The sequence below is a fragment of the Mus musculus genome, chromosome Y (genome assembly GCF_000001635.26).
Source record: "Mus musculus strain C57BL/6J chromosome Y, GRCm38.p6 C57BL/6J".
Taxonomy (NCBI): Eukaryota; Metazoa; Chordata; class Mammalia; order Rodentia; family Muridae; genus Mus; species Mus musculus.
The window spans coordinates 39,987,142-40,012,213 of NC_000087.7; the positions used below are offsets into that span (position 1 = coordinate 39,987,142).

The 25,072-nt window shown below is 37.6% G+C and overlaps 1 pseudogene across 1 annotated transcript; it reads right to left on the reverse strand.

Annotated features, from left to right (window-relative positions):
- Positions 1-1,019: 1,019 nt before the first annotated feature.
- Gm28371 (predicted gene 28371) lies at positions 1,020-3,361 on the reverse strand (annotated as a pseudogene). The gene is made up of 2 exons (NR_164194.1): positions 3,236-3,361; positions 1,020-2,121 (listed from the first exon to the last, which is right to left on the reverse strand). The product of NR_164194.1 is annotated as a predicted gene 28371 (transcript).
- Between the last annotated feature and the right edge of the window lie 21,711 nt (positions 3,362-25,072).

The window sequence follows — 25,072 nt, forward strand, 5'->3', positions numbered from 1 at the left end:
GGATTCATCACAGGCAAGGAGTGCTCAGGGAAAGCACTCAGGATCCAAGCCCCACTATATATTATCTCACAGTATACTCATTTTCTCTTTTAAATTACTCTTTGACCTGATCGGCTGGCTATTTGTTAAGAAACCAAAGAACCTAATGTGGATATGCCCAATTTTAACTATTTGCAGAAAATTTCTATTCTTCCTGTGTCTCCTGCTTCACATTTTGAGAACTTCATCTTAGAATTCATTTATCCCTCAGTGTCCTCTACTCCTTTTTGTGTCCTTTATTGTATTTAAAGGTAACCATCAATTTAATCTTTCTTAACTTCTTCCTGGTCTCTTTTCTGCATGTTAATATTGGATTTCTTAAAAAGATATCTTAATGAGAATAGAGAGATGACCATGTTGTCAAGAGCATTTTTGTATCGCAAAAAAACAGGATTTGTTTTCTTGAATTCATATCCAATGGTTAACAATCAGCTTTAATGCCAGCTCCATGGGATCTGACAACTCATGTCTCTGTGGTCACCTATACTCTCAAGCTCATGCCCTATTCCCACCCATATAAATAAAGATAATAAATCTTAAATGAGAGACAAGTTTCATTTGGTTTCATTATTCAAATGAAACCTTATTTTGTCTGATTTCTGAGTCTCTTTGGATCAGTTTTCTGGGTTGCACTTTGTGTAACAAGTCCACATTCCTTTTTCCTATCACTCTTTCCCCAACTTGTTGTTTCTCCCTCAGACTTCATACCAGAGATTCTATCTATGTCCTGTCTTTCTCCCCTTCTTCCTAAAAATCCATCTTTTGCTGCCATCCCTGCTCCTCTAAGTCATATCTCCAATTCCTTGCTCACTATGCAGACCACAGAAGCTAAGTCCTGTCCATTTTAGCCTGTGTGATATTAGATGTATGCACTGTTCACAGCCTGAGTTGCAACTTTCATCTTCCTTTGATGTTCTTTCCACCATAGTCCATCTCTTCCAACAAAGTGTTCACTAAAAGCATGTCATGTCACACGTACTAATTTTTAGAACAAAACAAATTTTATTGACAAAGATACTGAGGTTGTCAAAGACCCATAGGTACCCAACACAGGAAAACAAACATTTTTTTTTCAATCCTATAAGTTTACATTTCTGTACTTTGTGATTTTTTTCAATTTAAGTGATATTTGACACCAGAGTATAGACATAGATATGTAGGTCACCAAGAAATTTGATAAAGTACACGGTAGGATTGGCTAGATCTTTGTAAACAACCTTTCCGAACTTTTTGGATCCATCATCTCTGGTGTACTGCACCCAGGTACCTATTAAGAAGTCATTTTCATCACCTGACTCGCCTCAGCCAGAGGGGTCTCTGGAATGATGTGGAGGTTACCTTCCTTGAAGTCATCCAGGAGCTGATAAACGTAGAGGACCGGATCATTCTTGTAGGAAATGTAAAAATAGTCTTGTAAGAATGGCACCTGGGCTAGCACCATCCCACTCCAGTTGTCCTCAGAGCCATCTTTCCCCTCAAATTTGTGTTGTACCTTTCTGCCAACCAGGGCTCTGGCGAGGTGGACATCCCTCACCTGAGGAAAAACTACTTTGTGAGGCAAGACCTTAATATTTAAAATCCTCTCATCGCTGTTGAGCTCCTGTCCGTAGACACTGTCAATTCCGTCGTACTTCACCAAATAAAGAGAAGGGTTTGATGGCAGTTGACCTAGAATGATGGCCTTCCAATGGGTGGCAGGCTCATTACCTTCCTTCCAGCCGTGAGAAATTCTGCAGCCAACAATATTCCCCAGGGCCTGGGAAGAAGGCTTCCTCCTACTCTTCTTCTTGAGTGATATCATGCTCAGACTCTTCAGAGGTGTTGTCTTCTACCTGGCTGTAGACCTGTTGTGCTAGATCACACTGTCTTGTGGCTTCCATTCTCTTCAAATATCATACTTGCCCATTGCCTGGGACTGAAGATCTTGCCTGTTTAAACCAGACACAATGCTGTTGCCTCTGTCATATATATGAATTCCTGATGGACAATGGATATGGGTTGGGAGTGAATGCTGGACCAAGACTCTTCTCTAAGAGAACTTCTGAGAAGGTGAAGAAGACTATGCTAAACAGTTTTGAGCTCCTAAAATTAATTTTATAAAAATAAGAAGTTAATAAGTCAGCCATGGTGGTACACACATTTAATCCCAGAACTCAGAAGTCAAGGACAGGCAGATTTCTAAATTAGAGACCAGACTGGTCTACAAAGTGAGTTCCAGGGCAGCCAGTGCTATAGAGAGGAACACTGTCTCAACAACAACAACAACAACAACAACAACAAGTAAAAGAAAACAAACGAAAATCAAACGAAAAACAAACAAAACAGAAATACAAACAAAAAAATAATAAAACAAACAATCAAATGGAGAAGTTAATAGGAAGTGGTGGTGACCCATAACTTTAATCATAGTACTCAAGAGGCAGAGTGAGGCAGACCTTAGTGAGATAAAGGCTAGTCTGGTCTACACAGTGAGTTTCCTGACAGCCAAATCTAAACATACAGAAACTCAAATAAAATTAACCAAGCAAGCAAACAACCAAACAAAGAAACAAAGAAACAAGGGAAACAAGGCAATAAAAATAGTGTAATTAACAAGTAATTCTCTAGAGCTCAGAATAACATACTCAGATCAACATTTATTTCTTCAGCCCTGAGTTAATTTGCCTCTGATGAGTATCCTCTCCTTGAATTTCTATGTCAATTTAGGTTGTGCTATGACTATTACCCCCAATGATCAAGAAGAAGAGAAAAAAAAAAGGCCAGAGGGGTCACCATGACTCTCTTGTACTTGTAAGCTCTGAGCTAAGTCCTTGTATTCACAAATATCTTCCCAGGGACACAGCACACCACTGTCCTTCTTTATTGTTTCTCCTGACCCAGCTTCAGAATTATTTGATGAAGCCATTGCATCACTGAACTCAAGAACATCTCAACAAGTTGAGGCAATATCAGCCATTTAGCACTAATATTTTCTAACGTACACATGGACAAAGAGGAGCTTTGGCATTTTAGTGGAATTGTGATCTAGATATTGTTAGCAAGAATAATAAATTCAGGACATAAACTAACCTAGACCAATCATTTCCCTTGCTAATAAACATGGGGAAAGTAGAATGTACAGCAACTCACTGTAGGAGAGAAAATTTTTAGCTTTCTGTAGCTATGAGGGTCCCAATTACTTCATAAATGTACTTACCCATAGAAAAATATCCTAGATTTTATCTATCTCCTGATTCAGATTCTATCTCCTGATACAGACCAGGCACCAAAAGCCTGTGGGAAAAAAAATGACCTTGCTTTGACACACCACTGTGAAGATAGTGAACTCACCTTCAATGGATTCTAGAGCCTCCAAGTGGAATAGATGCACAACCTTCAGCCAGTACTCTGTGACATCACCCTAGTTCAGCTTACATCATAGAATCCCTCTCAGGCTGGTTCCTTCCCTAGTTACACTCATAAACGTTCAGCATCTCGAATTTACCTTTTCATATGGCCTCCTAGAAATAATAAATGAAATCCCAACTGAAAGGCCTGATGATCTGAGTAATATTCTGCCAAAGAATTTCACCCTTGCATTGTTTTTATTGTTTGGTTGTTGGATTTTTATTTATTTGTTTGGTTTGTGTTTTGTTTTGTTTCATTTTTGTTTTTATTTTCGTTCTGAGAAAGTCTTCGGTTTCTGACTTGACAACATCCATGGTGGTTATTTTTCATGTTCCAACCTTTCCCTTGGTTATCTTTAAGCTGTGCTTCTTATCATAAATATTGCCTGACTCTTTGAGGCAGCACACTGGATAGCACACCAATTTTCACTTTATGAAAACCCACAGTTAGAGGAGGACTATTTTTATGCAAATAAAGCTGGAATTTGACAGGTTTAAATGGCATGTATTGAAACCAATGGCAATCATGAATTATGGATTCTTTGGAAAGTAAGAGGACAACATAGATCTTGGGCATGCTTACTAAGTTGTGATAAAATTAAAACAAACCTGATATCTCCCAGTCATATTTTAAAGGTTTTTAAAATTTACCAGCACTTCTGATTATAAGGAATTTCATAGTTTAAATGCAGTAAAACAGGATGAAATAGATGAGGTAATTTTACTTTTGAAATATGTGTAGACAGAATACTGGACACAGGTACGTATAAAATTTACTTACAAATTAGAGGACACTTTAATTGTCCATGCCACATAGATCTTCAGTTCTTCAAAAAAAAATCCTTTTCAGTACCTTCCACGGTCCCCACCACACCCTGTACATCATCTTCATAGGATATGATACTATCCATAAAGAGCTAGATCCTTCAACAATAGTCATCAAAAAAAAATCATTCCTTAAGGTGTGGCCACAGGCCAATGTGATGAGTGATCTTTATCTGAGATTCTATCTTCCCAGGATGATTTAAGTTCACAAAAAAAAAATCTAAGAAGGACCACTACATATCCATATCATCAATTCATCAATATTGATTGCCTCACCGTATGAAACATACATGCTATGGAATGATTTTAGATGTCAACTACTGGATGAATGCCTTAAAAATGAGAGGCAGAAAGAGAGAGAGAGAAAGAGAGAGAGAGAGAGAGAGAGAGAGAGAGAGAGAGAGAGAGAGAAATATATTTCTCATCTATGTGTATTAGTGCAGGGCTTTGTTTTCAAAAAAAAAATGGATGGAACGGTAAAATACTATATATTAGGTTAGACAAGTAAAACTCAAAATGACAATTGTGAAAATATAAATTTCATAAGGGATATTAAAAAATAGGAGGTATTTTGGAAGAGTAAGCACAGCAGCAGGGGGGAGATTTGATAGCAATGGAGGATAGTGGGGAGGATGAAGATGGTAAAAGGACACTATAAACCTGTGCAAAGGGTCACAGAAAAGGCCTGCGACTTGTACACTTAAAAAAAACACTGGTATAAAGTAACAGATCCAAATAATATTTTGATTAAATTGGGGATTTTAGCTTCAAGACACTATAAAATGTATTTGTATTTTTCTACTCACGTGTGGTTCTTGCTATGTTGAACATGATATGGGTGACAGGATATGGTAAGGTGCTTCAATGTTTGTGTATCATTTATCATCAAATGCACATGTCACTCAGTGAGCTGCAAGGCTATCACAGGGAAGGAGGTATCTAAAGATCTTAAGTGTACTTGACGTAGGGAGAATAATGCCCCCACACTACTATAGATGTTGAAATAATCACATGTGTTTCCCAAAATAATTTTCTGAAGATTAATCCCCAGGTGTGAATATATTTGGAAGAAATTGAATGGGTCAGGAGGGATATGACCTACATATAAAAATAATTTAATAATGCTGTTATAGAAAAGGATTAATTATGAAAGGGAGTTTGGTTCCCTCTTTTCTCTTTCTAGCCCATTGGATTCCTCTGTGATGACATCATCTCACAAGAATTCACTCATTTGCTGATGGTGTGTTCATCATTGAATATACAGACTCCTGAAAAGGGTCATACAAAATATGCTTCAGTATATACTAGACAATTAGTGTCATTTTGTTTGGCAATACAACATGTATGATTATACCTCAGAATCATGAGCAACTGGGCCATATGGGAAATATAATTAGTATATTTCTGCTGACTGAAGATCAGATGGGTTGAGTGTTATCATGTGTGCTGTTCATGAGAGGAAGCAGGATAGATGGTGAGTATAGATCAGAGAGGAACATCCAAGGAGGACACTATGTAAGGAACCCTAGGAAGAGCACCATCACTGCTTTTAGCTAGTAGACATATTTTTAGAATCCCCACTTTCTAGGGTGGAAAAGAAACGGTATTACTCTAATTTACTAAGTATGGTCATTTGATACATCAGTGATCATCACCAAGGTGAACAGGTGTTGACAGAAGTTTGGGGACTCAGGAGAAGCCTGTTCTGGGAAAACTCATTGCCTTCAAAGTACGGAGACTTCTGACCAGCAACACTGGATAAACAGTCTACATTGGCAGCAGTAGCCCCATTATGTCCAAATTAGTGGTTTTTAAACCATGGGAATGTGACTCCTCTGAGTGTTCAAACAACTCTTTCACAAGTGTCACATATCATATATCTTGTTTATAAGATATATACTTTACAATTAATGACTATAGCAAAATTATATTTATGAAGTTGCAATGAAGTAACATTATTGTTGTGGAGCTGTATATTAAAGATTCACAACATTTTGAAGATTGAGGACCACTATTCCTGACTTCTCTAAATCATGCCTGTCACTATGGGCTGGAGGAATAATCCCCTTTATTCAATCAGTCAAACGTAGAAAAATCAAAACACTACCCAATAGTTATGAAAGTTAAACATCTATTGTACCACAGTCTATAAGCAGGGCATGCTGGCATCTTAGATAAATGAAATCAAAATGAAAATCACTGTGACCAAATGAGAAGCAGAGGAGAATAACCAGTACCCTAGTGGTGACATAAGTGGGTATTAGCCAGACACTTAGAATATCCAAAATAAAAGTTACAATCTTCAAAACATATGAAACTTAAGGAGATTGAAGACCAAAATGCTGACACTGTGACCCTTCTTAGAATTGGGAACAAAACACCCATGGAAGGAGTTACAAAGACAACCTTTGGAGATGAGTCAAAAGGATGGACCATCTAGAGACTGCCATTCCTAGGGATCCATCCCATAATCAGCCTCCAAACACTGACACCATTGCATACACTGGCAAGATTTTGCTGGAAGGAACCAGATTTAGGTGTCTCTTGTGAGGCTATGCCATGGCTTAGCAAACACAGAAGTGGATGCTCACAGTCAGCTATTGGATGAATCACAGAGACCGAAATGGAGGAGGTAGAGAAGGTACCCAAGGAGCTAAAGGGGTCTGCAATCCCATAAGTGGAACAACACTATGAACTAAAGAACCCCCCCAGAGCTTATTTTTCTAGCAGCATATCAAAACTCATGTTTCTAGCTGCAGTTGTATCAGAAGATGGACTAGTTGGTTATCATTGGAAAGAGAGGCCCATCAGTCTTGCAAATTTTATTTGTCTTAATTCAGGGGTATGCCAGGGTCAAGATGTGGTGGTGGTGATGGGGGTGTGGTTGAGGTGGGTATGGGGGGACTTTTGGGATAGTATTGGAAATGTAAATGAAAAAATACCTAATTTAAAAAAAAATGAGGAAACCATTGTCAGAACCACCAGCAAGAATTTTAAATAACTGCCCTAAAGTCTGGATTTAGGATTCCTCGAGAATCTTCCAAAACAAAAGGCAACGCAGAATCTTGCTGAAGTAATTGGAGAAACAAGAGAAAAGCAAAGGAGAATTCATCACATAAAAAAAGACAGAAGAAGTAGGAATTAAAGACATATTTGGGCAAGATGCATAGTGAAGTAGAGATTAGAGCAAGCAGAAAGGACTGAGGAGATAGCTCACTGCTTAGGCCCACTGATTGCTTTTGCACAGGACAAGGGTTCAATTTCTAACATCCACATGGTTGTTCACAACCACCTGCAATTCTAGTTCTAGACGATCTGATGACCTCTTTGGACAACACACACACACACACACACACACACACACACACACACACACACACACACACACACACACACACACACACACACACAGAGACACACAAACACACACATCACACACATATACTCACCCACAGAGAAAAAAAAATCTTTTAGAAAACAATTACAAAAACAAAAAGGAGTCAAGTATAATTTTATTCCCCTTTTTCACCAGCACTCAGAAGCAGGCTAAACTCTGTAAGTTGAATGACTGCCTAGCTGATAGGTGTGTTTTCATAATTTTATTCTTCTTTTTTTTTTTTTTTTTTGGATTTTAGGACTATTTCAGTATTTGTTTAAAGATTCTAGATTTTTTTTTATTTACTTTTTCTAATGTTTTAGGATTTTTTTGGCTTTTTAGTATTTTACAGTTTTCAGGTTTTTTTTTTTTTTGGGGGGGGTGCAGGAGGGTAAAGCCCTTTGGGTTATTTAGAGTTTTAGGGTTTTAATGGTTTTATATTTGGGAGGTTGTTTTGTCCTTACAAGTTTTTTGTTTGTTTGTTTGTTTGTTTTTGGTAGGGTTGAGGTTTATTTTTATTTTATTTTATTTATTTATTTATTTATTTATTTATTTATTCTTTATTTATTTATTTATTTATTTATTTATTTATTTATTTATTTATTTATTTTGGCTCTTGATTTCTCCTAGAAATTTAAGGTATTTCAGGGTTTTAGGGCTTTTTAGTGATTATAAATAATGTTAGGATAATTGTACTTTTTTGTGTATTTGTTCTTCTTTTTGTTTTGATTTGTTTTGTTTTTGTTTCTTTTTATACTTTTAGTGTTTTATAGGGTTTTAGGATTTTGTAAGGGTTTTTTGTTTTCTTGTGTGTGTGTTTGCTTTTTTTTAATGAGTTTAGGATAACTTTTATATCTTAGGATTTTAGTTAATGTTTCAGGGTTTTGTAGGTATTTGGGGGAGGGGGTTAGGATTGTTTTTATAGTCTCAGGATTTTAGTTAGGGTTTCAGGGTATTGTACGTTTTTTGTTGTTGTTGTTTGTTTGTTTGTTTGTTTTTGCTTTTCTTGAGCGGGTTTTCAAGTTTTTTTTTTTTTGAGTTTCAGAGTTTTGATGTGTTTTTAGAACTTTTTAAAGGAACTTTTTTTAGGGTTTTACAGTTCTTTTGGGTCTTTTTACTGTTGTTGAGATTGTTTTAGAATTTTAGGGTTTTTCTTTATTTTTTAGTTTTGTTTTGTTTTGTTTTTTAATTTAATTAAGGAATTTTTAAAAATTGTTTTAAGCATTTTTTTAATAAGGTTTGTAAAATGATTTTCTTTTCCAGTGTTTTTGTCGATTTTTTAAGGCAGTAAAATTTGTAGTTGTTGGGGTGGTGGTTTTGTACCTTTTCATTTTCATTTTTTTTAATTGTTTTTTTATTGTCTCATTAGGGATCTAGACTTGTAGAGTTTTTGGATTTTTTTTACGGTTTTATAATTTTTTTACGGTCGTTTTAGAGTTCTTCTGTTTTCTTATATAGAATTTTAGGGTTTTAAAAATGTTTATTAAGAATTAAAAAATAGCTTTTTTGGGTCATTTAGTGTTTGTTTAATAATTATAGGGTTGTTAAGGTTTTAGGTTTTGCTTTATTGTTTTAGGGTTTTTTTTTACATTTTTTAAATGATTTTAGGGTTGTTTTCAGTGTATTTGGCGAGATTTTTTTAAGGCTTACTGTGGTTATTGTTGTTCTTTCCTTGTTTGTTTGTTTGTTTGTGGTAATGCTTTTATGTTTTTTTGGTCTTTGTAGACATCTAGAATTTTTTTGTTGATTTTTTTGTTTGTTTTTCTTTAGGGTTTTAGGCTCTATTAGTTTTATTTTTTCAAAAATTTTATGTTTTTTTTTGTTTGTTTGTTTTTTTAGGGTTTTTTTGTTTATTTAAACCTTCAAGTTAATTTTCTTTTCTCTTCTTTTTTCTTTTTTATTTTTTAGAGTTTTTAGGGTCTTAAGGTTCTGTCTCTAAGAACATAGAAACTGAACCTATTGCTTTTAGATTATTTATAAAATGTATTCCATTCTGAAAATAAGAAACACTATGAAGTCATGTTTGTTCATTTGCGTGTATGTCCCCAGGAGCTATAGATTATGTGTGCCTATTGCAGAGCTCTACAACATGTCCTGACCATACAGATTTAATTGTCACATCATGAAAGTTCAAGAACTATAATATAAAGCTGTATCTATGTATCCTAGTTTATTCATCTTTCAAACAAATATAGTAGAAATGTCACAGAGGGCAGAATTTATTGATCATGATTTTGAAAAAGGACCTCAAAAGTCATTAAATCAAGTATCTTATACAAGCCAAACTCTACCCATCTATCCAGTTCACTCCTGTAAGAATAATTGCACCTGGGTTTTGGTTAATTCTTATTAAATTCTCCAGTTAAAAAAGGTCTTTATTAGCCCCCTTCCAGCTTAGTGAAAAACTCCATTCACTCTCCTTCTGAAAGCAAAAGCATTTTTCTTTCACACACTATGTTAATTTTACAACATTTGCCCCTTGATGGTTTCCATTTCCACAGTTGTGTTTGCCATGACTCAATATTTCATCTCTATTCAGACAACTCTTCTCATATACCACAGGTTAATACACAAAGGCTCATTTGTGAGTCATGCCAAGAAAGCGGAATGAACTTGGGGGATACAGAAGAGGCAAAGACAAAAGAGCAACAGAAGTATCATTAAGCTGGATACTACTCTAGAATACTGCATGCTATTCATGTATACTGGGAATCCAGAAATTCATCTAGACTGGACCCTAGTTATCCATTGAAAGGATGTAGTCGGAAGCTTAGCCTATTAACTGGCAGCTCCCATAGCTTTGAACCGATCCAATGATTTTTATCTTCCACACACCACCCAGTAGTATCCAAGCTACATTCCCTGTCACAGGCAAAAGTCCGGAAAAAGAAAAGAAACTACTGTACTGTGTGCTAGGGTAGTGCTCATAGAAGGTATTGGCAAACTGCACTGAATCTATTAGCACAACTGCAAAGGTATGTGGCACAGGCAATCCAAGGATCACCATGCTTCCCATTTTATCTCTCCAGTCTATATATCCACTCCCAACTCTACACACAATGCTCCTAATCCTAGGGATCATTTAGAGGTCTCATAAATACCACCATGTATAACCCCAGAAGATGAGAGAAGTTTGAAGCACATCGATAGAATTTAAGTCTGACAATTGTTGATGTCATCAAAACTATTTTCTGAGCTGTGTTGTGCTTTTGTCAAACGATGGGGCTAGAATGGCCCTGCCAAGATCTAAAGCAGAAATAATAGTTTTTTTGTTTGTTTGTTTGTTTGTTTGTTTTTCTATTATTATATTGGAACATGTCATTATCAATTGCACTTCCTCAGTCTAAAAAAACAGGTGATACTTAGAGTTATTTGCTGCCATCTCTAAAGTCTGGGCAAGGCAACTCCTGTGATTCTCCAAGCCTTGCTTCTTACCAGTTCTGGGCTATATGCTGTCAGGATAATGTTCTAAACAGGGAACTCTATGGATATCCAGATTTCAATAGTTTTCCCTTCAAAAATATAGTAAAAAAATTCCAATTGTACATTTATTTTAGTATTTCTGGTCAACATTTTCCTACTGAAGTGACAGAAATATTTACTATTTTTATATCTTTATACTAACATTATATTTCTGTTTGATTTGTAGGGGACAGGTTTATTTGAGACAGTCCTACATTACTCATGCTGAACTCATACTCACTATGTAGCTATTGACAGTCAAAGGCCTTGATACTCCTAAATTCAACTGCCCATTGCTGGGATTACAGATTACAGTACCATAGCTATTAAACGATTTTCTATGACTGATAAAAGAGGTGAGGATTTGACTTTAGATTTCGGTATTTTTCTAATTGTAGTCATAGTTTATATTGAATAGTCATTATGTAAACGGTAACAGAGATTCTGGTCTTTCAGATTTCTACTCATTAGTAGATCAGTTAATACATTTAAATATCTGCTAAAAATGTCATGACATACAGGAGAACAGTAGTTTAAGATCTTGCCTAATGTGGTTTCTGATTTTTAAAAGATTCAGAAAATAAGAGTAGATTTATGAGTTTAAAATGAATGAGCATGTCTTATCTAATTTGCCAATGTTATACATAATACTACAAAACATAAATTTTAAGTTTTTAGAATTATTTTCCTCAAAACATATATATTTTTGACCAAATGAGCTAGAATTACTCATAACAAATATTTAATATTATAAAAAGCCTAAATTTTTGTTGAAATAAATTGAAACTTATTCTGTTGAATTTATTGTAGTCTGTTATTTTGATAAGTATTTCTGAGGTTTTAAGAGATCTAAAGACAAAATATTCAGTGTATTTTTTATGATAATTTCCAAGTAAGTTAGTATACTGTGACTAGGCTGGTAAGACCAATGCCCACACTACAAAGAGGTTCTAGCTTTTGGTCTGTAAATGACTACAGTGTTTTTTGCCATGCTATGAAAGGTTTAAAAATTGCCTTCATTTGGAGTATTTATTTAATTTTTATCTGTAGTCCCTATCTCTTTCCTGAACTGACTCATAATGGCAGCACCCTCCACGTTGTTCACAGGCAGAAAACGATCTCCTGTTCATTTCAAATTGAATACCCCCCAAACAATTAACCAACCAAATTAAAAAATAAAAAATGGTTAATATGGTAATTTCCTCAGATCTTTCTTGGAAACCATTTGATTACTACAGTGATTGTTATATTAATGGGGAGAAGATCTATAATAGTTTGGTGATATTCTTCCACAGGAATATTTTGCCAGGGTTGTTAGGAAAGTTGTTTCCATACACTTTTTTTTTTTTTACAAATAGGGACTAAGTTTAGGATTGTAAAAACTAATTTGCTAGTTTGAGTTGGTTTTCTAAAATAAACGACAGAGTCCTGATGACAACAGTAAGTAATCTTTGTCTATCTTTCAACTATACCTGAGGCTGACATATTGTAAAAACTGGTAATCCTCTCTTCATCTCTCAGCAAATGTCTGCCTCTTGGAAATTTATGATCTCGTCTCCATTAAAATTCTTAGTGGTTTTCATTTGTATAGTATGTAACCATACCTCTCTGATTTACAATTCAGTAGGACTAAAACAGAACCAAGCATAGTTAGATAGTGAGACTTAATTTAGTTTCATGTGTCAAACACAAGACTGATTTCTCCATTCCTAATTAATACATAGGTATACGAGGTTAATTATAAAGTCATTTATTATACCAACCACTGTTTTTACTTGTTCTTTATTGAATTTCTGTACACACATACAACATCTGAAACATATTTTTATACTGCTCATATAATTTGTTGTTGATTATGTCCCTGTAAAGTAAAGTAATGAAAGCAGTCAAATTTATACAAATAGGAAAAGAACGCTCAAAAAAATTAAATTGTTCTTTTCATACTATAAAAAGAAAAATAGCAGTAAAAAATCATCAAATGGGAAGTAATTACAGATTTTTTTTCCTAAGAGATTATCAGAGAAGTTTTATTTCATGTTTTAGATTTTCAAAATTAAAGTTTACAGACAGATAAATAGATAGATAGATAAATAGATAGATAGATAGATAGATAGATAGATAGAAAGAAAATAGATAGATGATAGATAGATAGATAGATAGATAGATAGATAGATAGATAGATAGATAGATAGATAGATAATCTTGTTTAGAAAATTAATTGTATTTCAGAGTAGGGTTTTATTCTATTCTACCGAATAGAAGGTCTAATTTTTTTTCCTATATTGACTCAGTTAAGACTTAGTGTAAAACATAATTCAATTAAAATATACAAATTGCCTGTTTATGTAACTGATTCTTTTCCATACTGTTAAACATAATAAACCATAAAGTACATTTCTAAATCTTTGTGGAAAACTTCTGAATTTCCACAACAAATGTAAATCAAAATTTAAAATCTTATTAACATTTACTTAAAGTAGAAAATACCTTTCTATTACTCGCACCAAGCAAGTGAAAGATCTGTGTGACAAGAACTTCAAGTCTCTGAAGAAAGAAATTGAAAATCTCAGAAGATGGAAAGACCTCCCATGCTCATAGATTGGCACGATTAATACAGTAAAAATGGTCATCTTGCCAAAAGCAATCTATACATCCAGTGAAATCGCAATCAAAATTCAAACTCAATTATTCATAAAGATAGAAAGAACAATTTACAAAATCATCTGGAATTAAAAAAATCCAGAATACGGAAAAACTATTCTCAACAATAAAAGAACTTCAGGGGGAATCATCCTCGACCTCAAGCTGTAGAATAGAGCAGTAGAGATAAAAATATATGCTAATGACAAAAAGACAATGACTTCATTAAATACACAGGCAAATGGAAGGATATAAAATATATCATCCGGTGTGAGGTAACCCAATCCCAAAATTACAAACATGGCACACACTCACTGATGAAGGGATGTTATTCTAAAACTTCAGAATATCCAAAATGTAATTCACAGACCACATGAAGGTCAAGCAGAAAGAAGATGAGAGTGTGGGAGTTTCAATCCCTCTTAGAATGGGGAACACAATACTCCTTAGAAAAAATATGGAGACAAAATGCAGAGCAGAGACTGAAGAAATAACTATCCATTGTCTGCCCAACCTGTGGATTCATCCCATATACAGACACCAAACCCAGTCACTGTTGTGGATACCAACACGTGCTTGCTGACAGGTACCAAATATGTCTATCTCCTGAGAAATTCAGCTATTTCTTGGCAAGAAAAGAGGCTGATGCTCAAAGACAACTATCAGACTGATCATGGCGTCCCCAGTAGACGAGTTACAGGAAGAACTGAAGGAGCTGAATGGGTTTGCAACCTTATAGGAAGAACAACAATATGAACCAACCAGACTGTCCAGAGCACCCAGGGACTAAGCACCAACACATGGTTCCAGCTGCATATATAGCAGAGTATGACCTTGTCAGACATCAGTCGGAGGAGAGGTTCTTGGTCCTGTGAAGGCTTGATTCCCCAGTGTAAGCATGTACCAGGGTGGGGAGGGTAAAATGGGTGGATGGAGGAAGACCCTCGTAGAAACACAGAGAGGGTAAAAGGAATAGGAATTATCTGGGGTGAAACAAAGAAAGGACTAATATTTGAAATGTAAAGAAAGATAATATCTACAATAAATAAATAAATAAATAAATAAATAAATAAATAAATAAAATAAAAATAGTTACAAAACACTACATATAAAAAGAATAATTCACTATGATGTCATAAAGTATATTAACTAATATTTCCTAATATAGAAATTATGCTAATACTATATAGTTTTAAAAAATTATATATCCAAAAATGTACCTTCAAATTTTCCCAGAAGATTTTGTACTGGAAATCTATAAAGAAATTAAAGTTTTAAAAAGTAAGAATGCAGATGTTAGAGTTTGATGACTCAGCTTTTGACCTACAGGCATGACAATGAGAGTTTGACACACACCACCATACCCTCCAAGAAAATCAATAAAATTAAATATTAATCATTCAGAATTATTGTTTGGAATATACATCATATGCAAAATAGTAATATAGATTACTTGCTATTAAATCAATTATACTTTCATTGAAATACGTACACTAAGAAGGAAATAATATGTTTGAACATATTACAGTGTATATCCAATTACTTCTTCAGAATTTGCATTCTAATTATCATTAGTTACTGGAGATTCTGTTCTTGGTTGGTAATACAACAAGATATATAAAAAAAATTTTTTTTTTGCAAATATTAATGAAATACTTTTCGCCTGACTGGATTTATATATTAATGCTACACAAAGAAGCTCTGCATTCAATCTTCAACAATGAAAAAATAAATAAATAAAAAATAAAATTTATATATAAAAAATATAGAAGACATGTTTCCTTAGGCCCCAGTAAATTTGTAAGGCTGAGTACATCATTTTCAAGGACAATCCACACTGCACATGTGCTTTGAGATAATACTGAAATATAGAGTTAGAGCTTACCTTCCTATACCAAAACAATACATACATAAACACAGCCTTCCCTGAATTATGTCTGAAGTACCAGCTCTTCTGAGGTTGAGAGGAGCCTCTGGATTTGGAAGCACTTTGGCGCCTATATATACAAATTTTGGAAATCTGGTCTTTCAAAACCAGGTAAAGGAAAATGAAGACTGGTCTTTAGTTTGTTTTTAATGAATTCCTGGTGGGCAGCAGCAGCACAGAAAAGGATCTAGTCTGTTTCCACCACTAACTGACCGCCAGTTTACTCAAAACTCACATCCCCAGGCCCCAAGAATACTTTTAGGATCTCCAATTCCCTAGCCTTCCTGGTTTCTGCTAGGTGATAATTTGTTCAATCTCCTGCCCATAGCGAAAAAGTTTTCTGTTTTTCTTGGGTAAAGTGGATTGTGAACCCAGAAGCATTAACCGCAGGAGTCCAATGAGGGTCACCTGCTCTCCTTTCTCCTTTAGTAACACCTCCATCCCTCCACCATCATCCCACTGGGACCCCCAGCTGAACCAGGATTAAACATCTTTCAACAGTTCACTGACTCCCTCTACAAAGACTTCTCCCTACCATGCTTCCTCAAGAACTTTACTTCCTCAGGAACTCAGCTTCCTGGCCACCACAAAGCATACTGAGTAACAGGGTTTGGACAGCAGGAAAACAATCTTAGCCAAGCCCATTGCTGATTTGCCCTGTTTACACATTCCTACCAAGGGTGAGAGCGGATTTATCAGTCATCTGTCATCACAGTAGCAAAAAGGAGGTAGTATTTTAGCTTCCACTACTACTAAGAGTTTTTCCATTTTTCAAGTTTGCAATACTAACTTGAAAGTAAGAAAAAAAACAAAACAAAACAAAACAAAACACCAAAGAAGTCTCTCCTACTTAGTTTTGGTTGAAGGGACTGTCATGTGTAATTCTAAATTGTTTTATTTATTTACCTAACATGTTTTTGCACATTTGTATTTTTACAACATGCATGTCTGGTGTTTATACAACATTCATGTCTGGTGCTCTTAGAAACTAGAATAGGATGGCAAAATTCCCTGGTTCTTGAATTAAAAATTGTTGTGAGCCATTATGTGGGTCCTAAGAACTAAACATTGGTTCTGTGTTATAAGCGTTCTCACGACCGGCCAGGAAAGAACACAACAAACCAAAATCTTCTGCGGCAAAACTTTATTGCTTACATCTTCGGGAGTCAGGAGCACAAAACCCCCAGCCCCAAAAGCGAAAGCCCCCTTCTTACATCTTTAGGAGCCAGAGCTCCGGCGCGCCAAAGCGCAGAGCGCGCTCTATTGTTTACATCTTTAGGCAGCGAGAGAGCGCAGGGCGCGCAGAGCCAGAGAGATGCCAGCGAGAGAGAATGCCGGAAACCCCGTCCCCTTTAAGGAGGAGTTATCCTTCGCTTAGGACGCATCACTCCCTGATTGGCTGCAGCCCATGGCCGAGCTGACGTTCACGGGAAAGGCAGAGTACAAGTAGTCGTAAAATACCCTTGGCACATGCGCAGATTATTTGTTTACCACTTAGAACACAGGATGTCAGCGCCATCTTATGACGGCGAATGTGGGGGCGGCTCCCAACATCTCCCCCTTTTCTTTTAATAAGAGCAAATAGGCCACCCATATTAATGAGAGTGGAGATAGAGGTCAAATCCCCAGTGTGTAGGTAAAGGAGCCGTACACATAACCTCCTTCCAGGCTCATCACCCAGAGGGGTCCTGGTCTGGTCCCGTGTTGTTTTTCCTGGGGGAAGGACACTTGAACACTCAACCTTCTTGAAAGATGACATGTCTCCCTAGAATAGGCTCATTTTATGCCGCAGAGCCCTTCTATTGCAGTGCTTAGCCGTGCAACTCTCTCGGGCTGCTGAAGCACACTCACTCTATCCCGTGCAATGAGACTAGCCTCATGGGATATAAGAGCTGAGTGGCCAGCGACCTATTGCCTAAGCATAGATATATCAGGGGAAGCTCCATGTTCTAGTCCTGCAAGCGCCTGGGCAATAACCACCTTGTCTCTCCTAGTTTAGGCCTTAAGCTTACAGACCAACCAAAGAAGCAACACTAATCCACAGCAAAGTGTATCTCCAAATAACATCAATCCCACCCATTCTTTAAAGAAGGAAAATGCTGAGGAGATCCAATTGGGTAATCCTTTGGTCAGGGACAGGTCCAAGCGCGTGGAGTTGACCTGAAGTCTCAATTCCCGAAGGATCTGTTCAAATTCAGCCGTCCAATTCTGTAACATATACTGAAAAAGACTTTTTGACAAATTAGCTGTCCTAGTAAATTTCTCATACTGAATGGAAGTAACACACAATCTCGGAAACTTTTGTTTACACCCCAGCTGAGCTATTTGCCATAATACATCTAGTTGTTCCTAGACAAGATCTATGAGTTGATTAACCAGCATGAGACCTCTCTGTATCTTGACATTAGCTGAGGCCTGTTTATCTATGACTGTAGTCACTGAGGCTGACAAAGTGTTAATGGTGTCAGTCGTCTGGACCTGTCCAGACAGAGCCAAGGCTGTCTGAATTAAGGCTAAACCCAGTTCCTAGTTAGTGGTAAAAAAGCAGGAGAATACTTGAGCATTATACATCACCGTCATTGGGAGTGGAAATGTCGACATTATCCCCCAACGCTGCTCTCTCTTTATTATTGACGCCCTGGACATCACCAAGACGAGGGACATCAGTATTCCCTTGGTCAGTCTGGATTTTTCGGGTGAGTCTTTCTGGTATCCAAAATGGGTTGTCTTCATTCTGTGGGAAAACACAGATAGCTCCCCTGGATCTTATCAAAATAGGATCCGGGCCATACCATTTATTATCAAGGACATTTTCCCATTTAACCATCTCATTGGGCCTATCTGGCTCTGTACAATGACGTTCAGCCGCAGTATGGCCATGAACATCAATATTTTAAAAATTGAGTGTAAAGAGTGCCAAAGACACAGACACTCTTGGTGCTCGGGGTAAAGTCTCCTCAATTCCCCTCTTTTGCTTTATAAGATAGGCTTTGAGGGTGCGATGCGCACGCTCAACAATACCCTGTCCTTGAGGGTTGTATGGAAGTCCAGTCAGGTGGGTTACGTCCATCTGACGGCAGAACTGCTGAAATTTTTGAGACGTATAAGCTGGTCCATTATCAGTCTTAAGGAGTTTGGGTTTCCCCCAAGCACTCCATGCCTCAAGGCAATGTTGAATCACATGTGAGGCTTTTTCTCCGGTTAACGGAGAAGCAAACATGATGCCAGAACATGTGTCAATGGACACATGGAGATATTGAAGTTTTCCAAAGGAAGAAACATGTGTAACATCCATTTGCCAGACCTGTAGAGGTCGAATACCGCGTGGGTTAATTCCCATATGAGGAACTGGCAAGAACTCACAGCAGCTTTGACATTGAGTAACAATGTCACGGGCTTCTTTTCTTGTCAAGGAGAAACGACTGCGTAATGTTTCAGCCGTCACATGAAAATTGTTATGAAAATTTCTTGCAGCCTCTACCGGGGATGATAGGGCAGCAGCCACCACTTTAGTGGCCTTATCTGCCAAATCATTTCCCAGAGCCATGGGGCCAGGTAGGCCTGAATGGGCTCTAACATGAGTAATATAAACAGGAAATCTTCTAGATAACAAAACTAATTGTATCTGCTGAAAAATATTGGCAACTCTACTGGAAGGCTTAATCACTCTAGCCACTTCTAAAAGATTTACTGCATTAACCACATAACAGGAATCTGACACAATATTAAGGGGTTCTAAAAAGGTTTTTAAAACTTCTAAAACCACTAAACATTCTACCACTTGAGGTGAATTTTTATTATATTGTTTGGATACCACTTTACCATTAGCCACATAGGTACCTATGCCAGTTTTTGATCCATCAGTATATACCACAATCCCATTTTTAAGTGGGTTTCTTACTGTTATTTGTGGAAACACAACAGATTGATTTTGGGCAAACTGTAAAATTGGATGTTTTGGATAATGGTTATCTATTTGTCCTGAAAAGGAGGTAACTAAAACTGCCCAATCATTAGATGTGGCTGCCAAGGTTTGAACCTGTGCAGCGGTATAAGGTACAATTAAAAGATATGGACTTCGCCCAAAGTGGGTGATTGCTGCTTTTAGGCCTCTAAGGGCAAGCTGTGCAATTGCATCAGGATACCAATCTATTATTTTAGCTGGGGATACGTTTGGATGGATCCACAACAATGGCCCATTCTGCCACAAAACTGCGGTTGGCAATTGTGCTGTCTTAAAGACACACAAACTGAAAGGCTGCGAATCCTCAATACGTTGTAATTGTGCATTCTGTAAGGCTTTTTCCACCTTTTGTAAGGCCTGGTTAGCAGCTAGAGTAAGAGACCTAGGGGAGGAGATATGAGGATCTCCTTCTAAAATACCAAACAAAGGCCTTAACTCAGCGGAAGGAATCTTTAAAAAAGGTCTGAGCCAATTAATATCTCCCAACAGCTTTTGAAAATCATTTAAGGTATGGAGGTGATCTCTTCTTATCTAAACATATAAATATTGATTTCTCTCAAAGGAGGAAATATGTGTGACATCCATTTGTCAGACCTGTAATGGCCTGACGCCACGAGGGTTTACCCCTACGTGAGTAGATAAAATTTGACAATAATCTAAAGGCATTATTAAGTAATCAGAATCATTTCCAGTAGAACTAATCCCTCTTGCAGCTCTAGGAATACCAGAGGAAGAAAAAACAGCCATGTAGGCTTGGCAAAATTATTAGTTGAGCTATTCTGTCCCCTTGTGATATAGAAAAGACAACTTGAGGACAAGAACAGAGAACCTGAAGTTCCCCTTTATAATCTTGATCTATAACTCTAGGGTGGACAATAAGACCTTGTAGGCTGCAAGAGCCTGCCTCTGTCATTATTGTCCAGTGGCTTCACCTGCTCGGGAGAGCGCCTTCCAGGCCCTAATAGCCTTTTCATCTGATTCAGAACTACTAAGAACTGGCTCCTCTAATTGATCTTTTTTCTTTTCTTTTTCCTTCTCCTTCCTTCTAATCTCTCCCCAGGTATTCTTACCTGACCTTAACTTTTCCTCGGGTTCAAGACCCTTGGAAAGGCCTGTATACTTATTTTGTGAACCATATTTTCTCTTTGCTCCTATTCTCTCTCCCCGCTTTACTTCTGATAGATTGTCCTGAACTTCATCCAGAATCCGCCCTGCCTTAACCACTTGATAACATGTGAAAAGGAACAAAAGGGCTTCTAACACTAGAGAAAGTTTAAGGCCAAACATACCTTGTAAAGCTATTTTCCACTTTACTTCTGATAGACTGTCTTGAATTTCGTTAGAAAATTCAAGGCCAGGCGTACCTTGTAAAGCTATTTTCCACTTTACTTCTGATAGACTGTCTTGAATTTCGTTAGAAAGTTCAAGGCCAGGCGTACCTTGTAAAGCTATTTTCCACTTTACTTCTGATAGACTGTCTTGAATTTCCTTAGAAAGTTCAAGACCAGACTTACCTTGTAAAGCTGTACTCACTGGTACTTCTGTTCCCCAGCTGAAAAGTTCTGAATTCATGCAGTTGAATCCTTCTCAACAGTCTGTTTTACGGGAACCTTTATTACCGTGACCCGCAGTTCTGGTTCTGGAATGAGGGATCTTCCTTGCGCCGGTCCCGAGTTTTCTTGTATTTTTTGTCCCGGATTTTTTCTCGTCCCGGGTTTCAGCACCAATTCTTAATAGCGTTCGCGCGCCCGGCGAGGAAGAACACAACAAACCAAAATCTTCTGCGGCAAAACTTTATTGCTTACATCTTCGGGAGTCAGGAGCGCAAAACCCCCAGCCCCAAAAGAGAAAGCCCCCTTCTTACATCTTTAGGAGCCAGAGCTCCGGCGCGCCAAAGCGCAGAGCGCGCTCTATTGTTTACATCTTTAGGCAGCGAGAGAGCGCAGGGCGCGCAGAGCCGGAGAGATGCCAGCGAGAGAGAATGCCGGAAACCCCGTCCCCTTTAAGGAGGAGTTATCCTTCACTTAGGACGCATCACTCCCTGATTGGCTGCAGCCCATGGCCGAGCTGACGTTCACGGGAAAGGCAGAGTACAAGTAGTCGTCAGGATGTCAGCGCCATCTTATGACGGCGAATGTGGGGGCGGCTCCCAACAGTTCTGTCCAAGAGCAACAAGTGTTCTTAATGTCTAAGTCATCTTTCTTTTTTTTTCCATTTTTATTAGGTATTTAGCTCATTTACATTTCCAATGCTATACCAAAAGACCCCATACCCACCCACACCCACTCCCCAACCCACCCACTCCCCCTTTTTGGCCCTTGCATTCCCCTGTACTGGAGCATATAAAGTTTGCAAGTCCAATGGGCCTCTCTCTCCAGTGATAGCCGACTAGGCCATCTTTTGATACATATGCAGCTAGAGTCAAGAGCTCCGGGGTACTGGTTAGTTTATAATGTTGTTCCACCTATAGGGTTGCAGATCCCTTTAGCTCCTTGGCTACTTTCTCTAGCTCCTCCATTGGGAGCCCTGTGATCCATCCATTAGCTGACTGTGAGCATCCACATCTGTTTTTGCTAGGCCCCGGCATAGTCTCACAAGAGACAGCTACATCTGGGTCCTTTCAATAATATCTTGATAGTGTATGCAATGGTGTCAGCGTTTGGATGCTGATTATGGGGTGGATCCCTGGATATGGCAGTCTCTACATGGTCCATCCTTTCATCTCAGCTCTAAACATTGTCTCTGTAACTCCTTCCATGAGTGTTTTGTTTTCAATTCTAAGGAGGGGCATAGTGTCCACACTTCAGTCTTCATTTTTCTTTAGTTTCATGTATTTAGGAAATTGTATCTTATATCTCGGGTATCCTAGGTTTTGGGCTAATATCCACTTATCAGTGAGTACATATTGTGTGAGTTCCTTTGTGAATGTGTTATCTCACTCAGGATGATGCCCAACAGGTCCATCCATTTGGCTAGGAATTTCATAAATTCATTCTTTTTAATAGCTGAGTAGTACTCCATTGTGTAGATGTACTACATTTTCTGTATCAATTCCTCTGTTGAGGGGCATCTGGGTTCTTTCCAGCTTCTGGCTATTATAATTAATGCTGCTATGAACATAGTGGAGCATGTGTCCTTCTTACCAGTTGGGGCATCTTCTGGTCATATGCCCAGGTCCTCCATTGTTGTTGGGATTTCAGGCGTGTCCAACCACTCTGGAAATCAGTCTGGCAGTTCCTAAGCCATCTTTCATTCCCTGCTCTGTGTGTGTGTTTTAAAGTATGTTGGATCATTTCTCTCGATAGATGTTTAATTTTACTATCCAGTGGAGATAATAAAAATATGACACTTTCTTAATAGTTTCTAGTTCCAGAAAAGAAATAAAAACACCATAATTTGAATAGATTGTGTAAATTGTAAAAAGAGTTTCAGCAAAAAACGATATGTATACATTTCAGGGTATGTGTGCATAAGGAGGTCAGAAATAGACAACTGTTTTATCCTAAATTATATTCCAACTATTTTATTTTTTTTTTAAGAGACAAGGTTTCTCTGTATAGATCTGTTTGTCCTGGAACTCACCCTTTATACCAGGGTGGCCACAAACTCAGAAATTTCCCTGCTTTTTCCTCAAAACTGCAGGTATTAAGGCATGTGCCACCACTGTCTGACACAACTTAAAAGTTGAGACAGGATATCTATGAATCTGCAGTTCACAAAAACCACTAGGTTACCTAGCCAGCCATCTGTCTCCACCTACTCAGCACTGGCCTGCAGAATGTACTTTTAACGTGGATTCTAGACCCCCATCTTAATTCCATACAGTTTCACGGAAAGCAATTTACCAAAATAACCACCTCTCTAGCCCCCTTGTGAGATTTGTTCTGCTGTAGTCACTACCACTATTATTATTTTTTTCTATTGCTCTAATCATACCTAAGTTTAGGCTCCTAAAGTGTTTAATGATGGTTTTGTTTGTTTCCTTACAATAGAAAATTGGTTTTCTTGCTCAGTTTACATTATACAGTTAATTAGGTAAACTTGTCAGACTCATATTTCATTTGTGATACTTGTTGCTTAGTTTTGTTTGTTTGTTAGGTTTTTTGTTTGTTTGTTTGTTTGTTTGTTTGTTTTTAATTTGGTGGGTTTGTTGAATTTTTTTGTTTGCTTGATTATTTGGTTGCTTTTTGTTTTTTTAATTTTGGTTTTTTTTGTTTGTTTTATTTATTGTTTTGTTTTGTTTTGATTTTTCCACAACTGAAGATGAAACTCATAACTGTTACTTGGTTCTTTACCACTGAGCTACATCTCCAGGTAAACATTAGTTCTAAATGTTGGGTGAAAAGTCATCTGTATGTGTTTTAAGGATAACTATGATTTCTGTGAAACCTAAAATTATTCCCCTATGCTATAGGGTCTGTAGAGATGTAATGCCCTCTTCTGGCCTCTTCAAAAAACAGTCAAATATCTCCAAAAACACAAGAGGTTTTATTATCAGCAAGCTGAGGATGAAGTCCCTCCACCATGCAGGGCAGAGGAGTTTGACCCTGATCAGTGACAGTAGAGGGCTTTTAACAGCTAGCTGAGGAATTATGAGGAGTTGGGAAGAGAGTTGGTAGAAGTTGGGAAGAGTTGGGAGGTGTTAGGAGGAGAGTCCTTTTCTTCTGGGTGTCCTTGCTGAAATTTACAGGGCAGGAGTGGGGAGTGAGATTTTTCTGAATTTTTATCTTATTGTCCTTGGCACAGGAAAGGAGGCATCTCTGGTTGTAAAGTATAGAAACAAAAAACCTTTTTGCTGGCTATAGAGAAAAAGAGGTTCTTTCTGGCTGTATTTTCAGAGATCAGGGAAAACAAGCTTGGGGAACATCTAGAGGCTTTACCTTCCTGGGAGAAACACTTTAAGTTGGGGTCACACATTCCCCACTCCTTCTAGTATAGAGTTCTTATCTTAGAACAGGGAAAATTAAACATCTGGCCCAGGTGTCAAATAAGGCCAACATAAGTTTGCATCTTTAGGATTTGTAACATTGAGAGCCCCAGAAGCCCCTCAAATGAGACTAGAGAATCTCTAGTCAGTGGTAGCACGAGGGAAGAGGTTCCTCTGCAGTGTCTTCAGAGTGTGAGCAGGGCCAGGCTAGTGGACCTCGGTATGGTCAGGATGGGTAACCAGGCACATGCTGGAGGAGCAGCTGGACTTGTATCTGGGATCAAGGTTCCTGGAACAATGATGCCAGACCAGGACAGGGTCCACTACTTGACTTTTATGTGTCACTGTGTTCAGTTCCTGGTTCGTTCCTTTTTTTTTTTTCAGCAATTTCCAGGTGTCGTTTCCAACCAGTTCTAAGGCCTTCAAGGGAGCTAGAAGGGTTTGGGAAAAAAGGAACATCAGGGTCACACATTCTCCCTGCTTCTGCTAAGGGGGGCAGTCCCCCATGGTGAATTTCAAAGGGTGT